A 13,148-nucleotide genomic window follows, 5' to 3' on the forward strand; every position below is an offset into this window, starting at 1 on the left:
ACAGATTTAAATATCTTTTGAGATAAGAAAATTCAGACAAATAATACTGGCAATTGGAATTATGTTGTTATTCTTATGACAATAACTGTATAATAGCAAGAAAAACCCAAAAGCTGATGGATCAGAAAACCATAAGTTAAAATACACTGACTGGAATTTGACATTTTCATTTATATTCTTCTCCTTTTATATGGAAAATTCACCAAAAGGCAACCTTCCAAAATACTATTTTAATTTGAGGGGGGAAAAAAACCCTAAAACAAATAAACATCTTGGCCATCATCCGGTGATGATTAAAAAAAAAAAAAGAAGTAGAGGAGAAGAGGGGAACACTGAATTTTTAGTACTCCATGTTTCATAGATGCTGCATCTAAGATAATTAAAACTATTGATTTTTTTCCACACCATGCATTCTACTAAACTTTTTGCTTTGTTGTGGGACTGCAGGACAAAATTCTGAGCGCAGTATTTTTCCATCAACTCTGAGTAATTATTAATTTTCCATATCAAATTTTGTCCTGAGCAGGGAGGAAAGGGAGAGACTCAATTCAAAACTGCTTCCAGGAGAAAGTCATCAGCCACAACAATCCAGGAAAATTATTTCCCTAAAATTGTGCTGACTTCTAGTAAAGTGTTTGTGATGTTTGAAATTCTATAGTTTACGTCCCTAATATGGGTTGAGTTATGTTAAAATTTGAAATGTGAGTGGGAACTGACTAAGTGAAGAGCTGAGGAAAGAAATGTTCCAGACGGAGAGATCAGGGCAAGGTAAGCCTTTGCGTGGAAAACAATTTGGTACGGATTCCAACTATCCCCAATAAAACATCCGCATTCAGTATGGTTTGGTAAGCCATTTTGGGAGTCCTCACACACTGGAAAACAGTTCTGTACAAATCCACAGTAAGAGCATTTTTAGAGCCTCTAAATAACAATGAATCCTACTAATGCAGAACTTTCTACTGTCAGATAGCAGAGAAATCTAGTGTATTGTAAAGCAAACCACCAACCTATAGGAAGGTAAATCGAATGACAGTGGACAGAACTCCAGTGAGACCACAGAAGAGACAAACCACAGAGGGGCAGAGAAGGTTACAGAGCAAAACTACTATATTGAAATGTTCTAGTATTTGTCTATACTAGAACGTATGGAAAGGTAGATCTGTACTAAGCAGATAGGATGTAGTGTGGTTGCATTGAAGTACTTTTGGGGACCGGACCCAGGTACGTGGACCTATCTTATTGCCTATCGTTCTTCCAGCACATGATAATCTGGCCATATAAATTTGTTAAGCAGCAATAACAGCAGTCATAGCAAATCGTGATTCATGTCCAGAAAGATGCTAGGGACCTTTTCTCTTTATTTACAACCCTCCTTTGTTTTATCAGCTCTGAAGTATTATATCAACAATCCAGAAGAAGGATACTGGCATATGAAAGGCCATGCAACTGCCTTAGATATTGTGGCATTACTTACCATTTAGTCTTCCCTATTAATTTTGCAATTGAGAAGACAAATTTCAAGGCAGTTGACAAATTCACATGGATATGAATGGTTCAGGTTGATCTGGGACTTGGATTTCCATCCTCTTGTTCTGCTTTCGGAGAGATCTATGAACATGCGAATATTTTTTTATGCAAAATGATGTATGGAAGCATAATTCCCAGCTTAGAATAGTGAAAGCAATTTAAAAAACAGCTATCTTGACTGGAAAATGGAACTTACTGGTAATGTTCATCACTATGGTATTAGATTTTCTTATACTGTAAGCCATATGATGGAATATTATGCAGCAGATAGAATAAAAAAATCAGGTCAAAATGGATCAACATGCATAGATTATAGATACAAAGTATAATGAAGATAGCTGTGAGTGAACCTTTCATATGCTCATTTTAATAAAATGTAAAAATGAAAACTTGCTATGTCTATTAATATGAACTGGAGCAATAGCACAGCGGGTAGGGCATTTGCCTTACATGCGGCCAACCCAGGTTTGATTCCTCTGCCCCTCTCAGAGAGCCTGGCAAGTTACCGAGAGTATCTCACCCACAAGGCAGAGCCTGGCAAAATACCCATGCCATATTCGATATGCCAAAAACAGTAACAACAAATCTCAAAATGGAGACATTACTGGTGCCCACTTAAGCAAATCGATGAGCAACGGGATGACAGTGCCAGTGATCTTTTAATATAATGTATAGATACTGACTAAAGAAAGATGGGACGGGTGTGTATGAACCAGTAGAGTGATGCCTTTAATGAGAGAGTTATCTGGAGCTGGAGAGATAGCAGAGTGTTTATGGCACTTGCCTTGCATGCAGCCAACCTAGGTTTGATTCTCTGCACCCCATATAGTTCCCCAATCTCGGACAGGAGTGACCTCTTAGTGTGGAGCCAGAAATAAGCCCTGATCACCTTACGTGGCCCACACCCAACTAAACCAAACAAAAGGGAGTTATATTTTGGGAGATTTATGAGCTATATTTATTTGCCTAAAAGTGCTTGAGGCTATAATAAACTAAACATCAACATTTGTTTCTTTGTGTTTTATTTTTGTATATATGTGTGGATTAGATACTTTTATAACTTGCATTTTGAGTGTAATTATTCTTTTCTAATAATGTGCATAATTTAATTTAACTTTATTTTATTTAATTTATTGTTGTGATGTGCTTTCTGGGGGTAGGTAGCATACTTGTGTGTAAGAAAAATAAAGTGTGGAATCGGTTCTAAGACATGGACTATAAACATAGTTGCTCTCGAAGTTGAGATTTTGTAGAGTTCAGAGATTTTTAGAGCCATGAACATTTGGCAGTTTAATTTGCAATGAACGGCAGTTCTATGAAACACGTTGGAGCTGAGTGGTATTTGCATCTGCCTGAGTTAAGCAAACGCATAGATGTAACCATCTTCCACTTTCCCCTAATGTTGAGGCCTTTGTGACCATTATCTCCAAAGGATTTGGATGTTAGATGATTTGAATTATACTCTCTCAATAGATAGATGACATACTTAACACACTTAACAGTGTTAGGAGCCATTATTCATAATTTTAGAGAAATAAGTCACTTTTATTATGGTCAGAAGTTTTATTGCCTCTGTTGTTAACAGAGTGCCAGTGATTTCTTGGTCCCTTGAATAAATCTATTCTTTCTGAATAGAATAGATATAAATATTTTTACTGGATGACTTTAATTTATTTTAAACTCAGAGGACATGAGATCACTAAGCAACTTCCTACTGGCCTTACCTCCAACCTGGAACATGCTTGTGAATTCTTTGCTCTTTTCTGCACCCAACACACTTAGACTATTTCCATCTCATCACTGTATCACTGTATTATTGTCATCCCGTTGATCATAAATTTGCTTGAGTGGGTGCCAGTAACGTCTCCATTCATCCTAGGTGCCAGTAACGTCTCCATTCATCCTAGCCCTGAGATTTTAGCAGTCTCTCTTTACTTGTTTGTCCAAGTGGTGCTTCATTGGAGGCTTTTTCAGGGTAAGGGGAATGAGAACCATCATTGTTACTGTATTTGGCATATGAATATGCCACGAAGAGCTTGCCAGGCTCTGCCATTATGGTTGCCTGTCAGTACCTTGCCAGGTTCTCTGAGAGGCAGAACTAGGCTCTAAGAGGTCACGCCCAGAACTTTGTTTTATAGTCTCTTTATCTTGGTTATTGATGGGATCACTTTCCTTGTGTTGATGGGATTACACAGCACCTGGGGCAGTTTGTGGGTGTGGCTACCAGATACTGGAAAATGGGGGACTTGGGTGGAGGAGGCCGAGTCCCAATCCAAGCAGGCTTAGAGATCTCAGCCCTGGGTGCTGCACATCTGGGTTCCTCTGCCGACTCCATGCATGAGGCTCATCCAAATGTGTGGAGTGTGGCCTTGAGCATGGCTGTGGTTAGGTCTTCAGCTCCCGGGGCTCTGCTCGAGGCAGGGAGGGAAACTCAACCCCCCCACCCCCTCAGAGGGGCGCCGGTGAAGAGGGCCAGGTGAGGGGGCAAGAGACTCTGCTATCTCATAGTAGAAAGTAAATAAATAGTTATCATTTATGGCTATGAGTGCTCTAGCTAAGGAAACTTGGTATCATTGTCATTAGCCTCATCTTCATCACTTTGTCCCCATTTGAGAACTGACTCGTTACTTTGTTTACTCAATGTTCATTGTGTGTGCCAAAATTGTGTGGGGGTTCATGGCCTGGTTTGGTGGCCATAAACTGCTTCTCCACCCCAGCTGGCCACAGCTGACTGATGCGTGAAGGGGGACCGGGGCTGCCAAGCTGGATGGTGGTCAGTCGCCATTTATTCCAATCTGTCTCCATCCAGACTCACACCCTAGTCTCACACATTGCCCATCCAGTTTCACTCTCTCCATTCAGTTTTCCCTCTGACCCATTCCAGTCTTACTCTGCCTCTTATTCCCATCTCCCTGCCTTAATTAAGAGCAAAAACATCAAAAGTTGGGGGTAGCAATTACACATAGGTGAGGTAGCACAATTAACATGTGTAAAGCCCTTCCTTTCAGGGAAGCTCTTCTAGACAATATCTCATTCTGCTAGGAAATCCACCCAAGGACAGGATCCCATCTAAGGAGCATTACTTTCCCCTTTCCTTAACCAGTATTCATTTAAACAGTCATCTTACATTTACTTATTAATATTTCTAGCCATTTCGTATGGACACAGTAAGAGATTATTAAGCTTAAAGGGTGACTCTCCTGGGGACATCTCACTATATATCCCAAACTACCGTCCTCGGGTCAGGTTAGTCTTTCCTAACCCCAGCAGCATCCTTATCTAGTTACTTCTTTTTGTATTATGACAGAGTTTGTTCCATTATGGTGTTTGGACTGTCCCATTTCAATGCCAGAGTAGCTTACACCTTGCACTGGGTCCATCCAAGTCTTCCATTGGGACCCTCCTGTGGGGGTGCTAGGAACTAAGGGAAACTGAGGCTTAAGTCGAGTAAATATGACAGATGCCCAGGAGTAAAAATTATTCGGAGTCAATTAACTCTCAAGCAACAAAAGCATAGCATCAACTGACTTCCTGTGTCTATACAAAAAGGACATTGCTCTAAAGTAAATCGCAAAGGACATAAAGGAAAAAGAAAAGTAGTATTTCACTTACAAATACAAACTATAGAGATCTCTTGTTGGGGCTGGACTAAGCTATCAGGGCAAGCCCATGTATACTGTACCCTACTATGGACAGGAACATAGGGACCCATGAAAATGGGCAAGATTTCTCCTGTGTCCTGACTGGTTTGGATGAAGCTGAACATTTTCCCCCTTCAAGCTTCCTTCAGAAAAATAATTTCAGTAGATTAAAAAGAGCAGTTTTCCTTCTCTCACAGAAGCCTGGCTGGTCTTTGACATGAAGATCTCCAGTGTTAACCAGGCCTGACCTTTGAGATTGCAAAATGCAGGCTCTGGTGAGTCTAGTCTTTGGGATGTAGATTTCAGATGCCTGCCCAGTTTGTATTTGAAGTGGCAAGCACAGCCTAGTCTTTGGGATGTAAATCCAGGTGCCTATAGCCCAAGAAACGTTTCAGTTTTTGTTTCATATCCAGGTGCCTGTAGAAGGTTTTAGTTTTGGTTTTGTATCTTTTCCTTCTCAGTTCTGTATCTTTTTCCTGAGGCTACAGGCCTACCAGTACAAGGAAACAATATAATCCTGCTATCTCAATGTTCTCCCTGTAACTTCTTTTGATGCCTTTGGTGACTCACTGTATTGTGCCCTTTAGAGGTACCATGATCAATAAAAGGAGATCACAGGCTCTCTACCTTTGTTTTTTTTTTTTTTTTTTTTTTGCTTTTTGAGTCACACCCAGCAATGCACAGGGGTCACTCCTGGCTCATGCACTCAGGAATCACCCCTGGCGGTGCTCAGGGGACCATATGGGATGCTGGGATTCGAACCTGGGCCAGCCGCGTGCAAGGCAAACGCCCTACCCGCTGTGCTATCACTCCAGCCCCGGCTCTCTACCTTTGTCAAGAGCCAGAGAGAGCCTTGGACCTCCATGAGACCTATTTCTTCCGTGTTCCTTATCTCAGCGCCTCCGACCCCACGAACATTCACACAACAATCTCTGAAGAATATGACTTTACAAATCGCAGGTTCTGATTAGTGGAAATGATCAATTAACAGATAGGGGAAGCAGAGCACAAAGGAGGAGTTAAAGGTGAATACTGAGGAAATGGGAGTGCTTTGGCAGAATTGTGATGGGTGTTACTCAGTAAACCTGAGCTCCTTGCAGTGGAGAAGAAAGGATAGACCAATGTTATCCAGCAGTTCAAGATTTTAGTGACTTTTAATTTTTATTTTATTTATTTATTTATTTATTTATTTATTTATTTATTTATTTTATTTTATTGAATCACCGTGAGATAGTTACAAGCTTTCATGTTTGGGTTACAATCTCACAATGATCAGACACCCATCCCTCCACCAGTGCACATTCCCCACCACCAATATCCTGGGTATAGCCCCCCTTTCCCACCCTCCCCCTGCCTCCATGGCAGACAATATTCCCCATACTCTCTCTCTACTGTTGGGCATTATAGAGCTTGCAACACAGACACTGAGAGGTCATCATGTTTGGTCCATTATCTACTTTCAGCATGCATCTCCCATCCCAACTGGTTCCTCCAGCCATCATTTTATTAGTGACCCCTTCTCTATTCCATCTGCCTTCTTCCCTCCGCTCATGAAGCAGTCTTCCAGCTATGGGGCAATCCCCCTCGCCCTTATATCTACTGTCCTTGCATGTCAGCCTCATATGACGTTATTTTATATTCCACAAATGAGTAGTCCCTCTATGTCTGTCCCTCTCTTTCTGACTCATTTCATTTAACATGATACTCTCCATGTTTATCCATTTGTAAGCAAATTTTATGACTTCATCTCTCCTAACAGCTGCATAGAGTTTTTAGATCTAAAATTCTCCACTGCTAAATTATGACAATCTTGAAACAATATGGTACTCCAGCATCTAAACCGAATAAAGAAGCTGGACAAGTGAATAGAGGTTCTCAACCTTTTCTGTGAACTAGGGCAAGTCTAGCCAGACCTAAGGCAGTAATGAATAGTTTACCCACCAGCTCCTCAGTGCTGCTCATTACAAAAGATAGTTTATTCCAGCTGTGAGTCCAAGGGGTCCACTAACTGCCATGGTATGCAAATAAAACAGATTAATCTCTTTAAAATGGAATCCTTCCCTGACATAGTTGGGCTTGTGCAGAGGAGAAAAGAGTGTCACAGAACCACAATGTTTATAGTGCTGGCAGTTCACTTTGTATCTGCCAGTGCTTTGATATCTCACATGTGCTTCTGAACTATCGTCTCTCTAATTGATCTCCTAAATTTTTTTTATTTTCTAAAATTTACACAAGTTGACCCCAAAAGTAATAAATGGGGGAAGACTGGAGGCCCATCTATAGAGATGTAAACGAGGGTATGGTATAACAAGGACTCGAGATTATGATTTGGTTTCAATTCCAAAACAAATTCTGGAAGAGAGCGAGAACCACCAGGAGCCGAGAGCTGGGAGGACAAAGGCTTTATGGTTGCCCAGCACATGGATTTGGGGCTAGGATTATGGCACAGTTCTCAGGATTATTCCTATGCTCCCTGTCTTTTTTCTCTACTATTAAATGGTGATTAAAAAAAATGATGTAAATCAAGTAAAATAATATATCTATAATACAGTCATATCACTTCTCGTGGTCCCTGCTTCTTATTGAGTGAATAATAAGCTGCATTTTATTTTCATAATGTAATAAGTTAAAATGCCTATTTCTGTGCTGTTACTGTAAGTTTGTGCTAAATTGGTATAGATTATTATAGTTGCTATATAGATAAAATTTAGAATTTACAATAGTCAAACTGAAGAGATGAGCATTGCATCTTAGCAAATGATTAGAAAGGAAGAGTTAAAAAAATTTTTTTTCTAGATAATACTGTATTAGATGTTTGCCCCGTTGCTTAGCTGCCATTTCCATCAGTGGTGAAGGAGTTCAATTCTGTGAACACCTCCACCTCTGTGTCTGAGAATTTTTTTTTTTCTGGTAGAAAGGTCCTTCCAGGGCCAGTACATATCACAAGTCAAACAGCATATAGTTAATGCCCCAAAGTGTCTTTTTGCCTATGACAAATGGGAGTGTTCTATAAGTATCTCAGTTTACTCACACCTCATTTTGGATCATTATAAGATGTGTACTCTGTGAACACCAGATTTCTAAAGTGGGGTTAAGCTCCAGTTACTCAATGCCTGATGATTCGATAAGATGTGTTTCACTGACTTCAATCTTTGCCTCCTTTTCTCCATTTCTTTATTTTTATTTCCAGGTACCATATATCAAATTACTGCATACTATGAATTATGATCGATTATGTAGATTATGTAATCCTTGAGTATTTGCCTCTCAAGGATCCTAAACAAGACTAGCATGGACAAGGTCAATATGGCTAATACTTATTAAAAAGCATTTGATCGCAGATTCTGGACCAATCATGCAAATGGATTTCAGTTACCACTCATAAAAATCATGCAATATAGTTGTGTCTCATTTGAAGATTATTAATCTTAGTAAGATAAAATAAAGTATCTGTTAAAGTTATTCTTAATCCTGTGATGAGTATTGAAAAGTTCCATTAAACTATAGATCTCAAATTTCCCACTACATTGTTGCTGAAGTTTGGAATATCCTATGAAGATTTGAGTACATAAATTAATCTTAGAGTGTATGTGACTCAGTAGACTGAGATTCTGATGTTGTATTTGACTTATTTGAAATTAAATAGCACCTCATTTAAAAAAAATGTTTCTTGGAATAATAGTTTCTGTATAAAACATCAGTTTTGCAGCAGAAAGTGATGGTGTATGTAGATACAGATAGTATGGAGGGAAAAGTGTAATTTTCCTCTGCTCTCCTGTGATTTTAACTGAGTCCTCAGTAATAGAAACCAAAGAAAAACAAACAGAAATTGATTAATGTTTATAGCTCATATATACAAGGGATTTACCTGGGGGAAAGTTAATAAATCCCCAAGGTAGATTAGACTTCTGGTTTAAATACAATATTAATAGAAAATGGGAAGAGGAATATGGATTTTTAGCAAAGATGAATAAACCCTTGGAATAATAGTTTGGATATTTAATTTTGAAAAACATTTGTCTGGATGCCAGGATTCGGTGTCAGCTTCCAGTGTCCTCTGTGAATCAGTCCTCCCCGGCTGAAATGCTCAGGGAGGCGATTAATGACAATCAAGAGCCTTTTAGAGGATTTCTCTGTAGGCAGCAATGGAGAATTAAATAAAAGCTCTCCTTTTATTTGCTGTTTTTTAAGTGTCTGAGCTCATAATAATCAATACACAAAGCGGCATATTTTGATCTTTGGGTGGTATACTCAGTTATCCCCTCTCTCAAAAAATTGTTTTGGAGGGGTTGGAAGTTTTACTATGCTCTGGCCTAATTTTCTTGTTAGCTTGAAGGTTTTTATAATTGTCACTTCAAGCATATATTCAGTTCATTTCAGTTTCATTTAAGCCCATTATGATTTTCTACAGAAAAATGACGACGATGCTGCTCTTTTTTTTTTTTTGCCCCCTCCCTGCAACCACTACAATAATAGCTTCAGTACTTTGCTCTTTCTGATGTATCTCAGCTGTGATGTCTGAGCGCAGGTTTATATCCTGCAGAGTCTGGGCCACCCGCTACACAAGAAGCCTAAGACAGGACACCGGTGCTGCCTTCTAATGATTTCATCTGAATTGCAAAGTACTGGCTTATGGCCCCATTTATAACTTCAGTTTTAGAAACTGCTTTTTATGACTAGAACAGACGTTTTTAAAAAATGCAGCATAAGGGATGACTCTGCTAACACAAAGCTGGAAAACATGTTCGAGGCAACTTAGAGGTGTGACCTGTATGAGTGTGCAATTTCACTCATAGTGTCCTTCTACTTAAACCAGACCCTCTACTGGACCTTCTGCTGCCCACTGGATAGAGGCAATATGGGGTGGTGGGAGAGTGGGGGTTTTCAAGTGAAGTGGATTTATTTATTTATTTACTGTTTTTATTTATTATTATTATTAAATTTTATTCTTTTATTGAATCACCATGTGGAAAGTTACAAAGCTTTCAGGTTTAAGTCTGTTATGCAATGTTCGAACACCCATCCCTTCACCAGTGCACATATTCCACCACCAAGAATCACAGTATACCTCCCCCCACCCCCCCAAATGAAGTGGATTTAAGTTCAAATCTTGACTCTAATAATGTTGGAGCCAAGATGGTGTTGATGCCACCTGAATTCCTCATGTTCTCTCGAACCCAGGTCACCATCTCACCTTAGACAGCGCACAGCTCAGCACGGCAGGCATGGAACTCTACGCATGATCCTTGCTGGACATCGCTGGTTGTTTTGTAAGATTCGGACAGAATGGCTTTGGCGGGGCACAGAGAAACCACGAGGGCAGCCACAGCGTGCCTCGGTCAGGCTGAGTCGCAGCACCTTCAAACATAGAGCTTTGGCAGCAGTGCACAAAGTGGCTCATCCACTGTGGGGTGCTGTCAGCCAACCACCGGCTGACCTGGAACTCAGCACAGGTGTTCAACCTGGCACAGACCCTCGGCGATAGGGTCCTGCTCTGCCAGCTGCTTAATAACCTCTGAGCACACTCCATCAACCTCAAGGAGATCACCCTGAGGCCACAGATATCCCAGGTGCTGCCCAGAGATGCAGGCAGGTGCGTGTTTGTCAGTGTGCAGATCATTACAACATGCCAGTCGACCAAAAGCTTACATTCGGTAGACTGGGAACACCTGTAAAGGCGATTAGAAGCTGTCCAAGAAGCCTCTGTCCCACTCAGAGAGCCCGCAAGCTACTGAGAGTATCCCGCCTGCACAGCAGAGCCTGGAAAGCTACCCCTGTCATACTCCATATGCCAAAAGCAGCAACAATAATGGTCCTCATTCTCCTGACCCTGAAAGAGCCCCCAATATGCCATTGGGCTACACTAGCACACGACAGAGACAAATAGAGACATTATTAGTGCCCGCTCGAGCAAATGGATGAACAACGGGATGACAGTGATACAGTGAATAATGTTGGTAGTGTGGGTAATCTGTAGAGGTTCAGATAGTTCAACCAACTTCCTTCCCCTCCTCTCCTCCCTCTCTCCCTTCCCCAAGTTGTCATCCAGGAACCCAAATCCATTCCCCCTATACTCATGGTCCAGGTCTAAGCCTGGTTATATAGTGCTTCCCAGGAGCTTCAATGGAGGGACAAACAGGGGCATCCTAATGGGGCTGAATCCTGATTTGGCCCCCTGTTGGTGTTCTGGGGGTCTGTCCAGGCTTCTGAACCTAGTCAAGGAGAGGAGAATATTCTTGGCCCCAAGTTCTGTTTTCTCTCTTACATTTTCAGAAGTGAGTTTTTCCATCCATAGTTTAATGGATAGTTCCTATATACACTACTGTTTAAGGATTTTAAGTGTTCTAAACAAAACCATTTCTGAAAATGTTAGAGCACTACCTGACATGAAGGAGATAATCAGATATAATGAACATATATAATTCTGTTTTAATATCTAAGACACCTATTTATCTATCTTTAATCCCTTTAAAGGATTCTTCAATTGCTCATTTTTTTAACCATCATTCCATAAACTTGCTGTATTCACTACTGTTCCCACACATTTACTAATGCTGTGTGTGCATTGAAACCCATTTCCCCCATCCCAATCTTCTTATACATGTAAATTTTACTAATCATTTCAGAACAAATTCAACTCTCATTTTAATGAAACCTTACTCAGGGTACCCATGTTCCTTTTATCTGATCAGTTTCCTTTACGATCCACACCATTTCATTAAAGGACATTATCATGCTGTGTTTAATTATTCTTGAGAGCTTACTTAGGCATTCTAGCAGAGGAATGCAGCTACTTGTATACCCTCGACCAAAGAACAATACATCTCTGTCCAGGGAAGATCTCTTAGACCAAATATGCAGCTACCAGAGAGAAGCAGACAGAGCACTGAAAGAGGAAGAGCCTTGCAAGCCAGATCAGTTGACTCAACCATGGCAATCAGTAGGGTGACAGATGTCACAGTCAGATATCCCTCACATCCAGCATTGAATTATTCTTATTGTCCCAGGTTCATTTCTTATATTTAAATCTCTCACCTCAGAAAGATTGGCAAAATACTTTCCTAAAGACTGCTTTAGGAAAGTAACCACCTGGTAACATTTTCTTTCCCTCTGTGATTTCCAAAAATATCTAATGAAATAATTACTTAATTCATATTAATTAAGTTAAATGAAATAATTAATATAATTATAACTTATACCCTGCATCTAGTACTTTTTAAATTTAAATTATTTGCTATAGCATCTCTGCAAGCCTCATTCTAAACGTTATTCTTCTCAATATTGTCCTCCCTAACCATCAGCTTCTGATGCCATTCAAAGTGAAGAAACCATACCCAGACATTGAAAGTACCCCCCCTCTCCTCTTCTCTTCTCTTCTTTTCTCTCTTTAGCTTTCTTATCTATTATTTTCTCTTAAAGAGACATTTGAAATATGGTGAAAAATACTCCTGACTGTGCTTGGGGAAACATCTGATGCCCGTGATTTAACCTGGGTCAGTAGCATGCAAGGCAAGCAGTTAAACCTCACTGAGGAGACATTTTAATGTAGGTGGATATAAATTATCAACAGATTTTTCATGATTAGACTGAAGTTTTGATTGCTTTTCATCTTACCACAGATTGAAGATCTAGGATTTAAATTGCCATCTGGATAGCAGTAGTTGATTTAGATCTACAAAAAATATACGTTAATACCACCCATCTGAATTTCTTTTTAATGGAAGAAAGCAAATTTTGCCACATTGTATATCTCTTATATTTTAAATCTATCACTATACATTTTTGGGGTTGAGTTCAAAACAGGGTACCATAATTTGTTGACCGAATTGTTTGCTCTCATAGTATTTTACGTTTTTCAAGTTTTGATATGATATTTGTGCCAGATCATTATGAGGACTGTGGTTCTGTGTATTGGAGGATATTTGATGCCATCTGAAAACTCTGCTGAATAGACTCCTTCCCAGTTGTGACATCAGAAGC

This window comes from Sorex araneus, chromosome 6 (genome assembly GCF_027595985.1).
Source record: "Sorex araneus isolate mSorAra2 chromosome 6, mSorAra2.pri, whole genome shotgun sequence".
Taxonomy (NCBI): domain Eukaryota; kingdom Metazoa; phylum Chordata; class Mammalia; order Eulipotyphla; family Soricidae; genus Sorex; species Sorex araneus.